Source organism: Olea europaea, unplaced genomic scaffold (genome assembly GCF_002742605.1).
Source record: "Olea europaea var. sylvestris unplaced genomic scaffold, O_europaea_v1 scaffold1001, whole genome shotgun sequence".
In the NCBI taxonomy this organism is placed as follows: domain Eukaryota; kingdom Viridiplantae; phylum Streptophyta; class Magnoliopsida; order Lamiales; family Oleaceae; genus Olea; species Olea europaea.
In genome coordinates this window covers 128,858-129,655 of record NW_019227325.1, presented here as the reverse complement: position 1 = coordinate 129,655, position 798 = coordinate 128,858, and positions in this window count along the sequence as shown.

Genomic DNA, 798 nt, shown 5'->3' with positions numbered 1-798 from the left:
AAATAAAAAATCACCCGATAGCTTCCAACTGCATGAATAACATGTTTGCCATTGCAACAATCCAATTGGATTTTTCACGTGAAAGAAGAATATTACCATTTACGATATTCTCAAATGTGTGATATCCATTGAATGCAACAAAGAAATAATATATGACAACAACAATATATGCAAATATTTTTGAGGTTAAAACTCAAAGAAATATTATTTTATTTACAAAAATACAACACAATGGAATTATACAAACAATTTCTCTACACAACTTTTTTTATACCGCCACACCATCTCTCACATACACAATACATTCATCCCATTTTCTCTAACCATTCCCTCAATTCTTTCTTCTCTCTCCATATTTGCTTTTCTCTTATCTCACTACCATTCACTCTATTTTATATATTGGCAAATTCTCTCCACTCATTGCCCCTCCCAATTTCTCTCACAGAACTCCTTCTCCTTTATCACTCTTTCTCTTTCTCTGCTCTTCTCACCCTTTGCATACACTACAATGGTTGGCTGAGACTTCTATTTATATTCAACAATGCCAGTGGAATTGTCTTCTAGTTTCTTCCAATATGTCAGCGAAAATGGGTAAAATTAGTCTTGCAATTGGCAGTGGAATAGCAGCTTTTCTGGAATTTTCCCAACTGTTTGAAGAAGAAGGTTCAAGAAACGGACTGCACTTTATAGTTTTCTCTGGACTAGAGTTAAAGAAATTGTTCCCAACTGCTTAAAAAAAAATAAAAAAAAAGAGGAACCTCAAAAAATTCTGTGGGGTCATTTGACCCCATGTGGGTC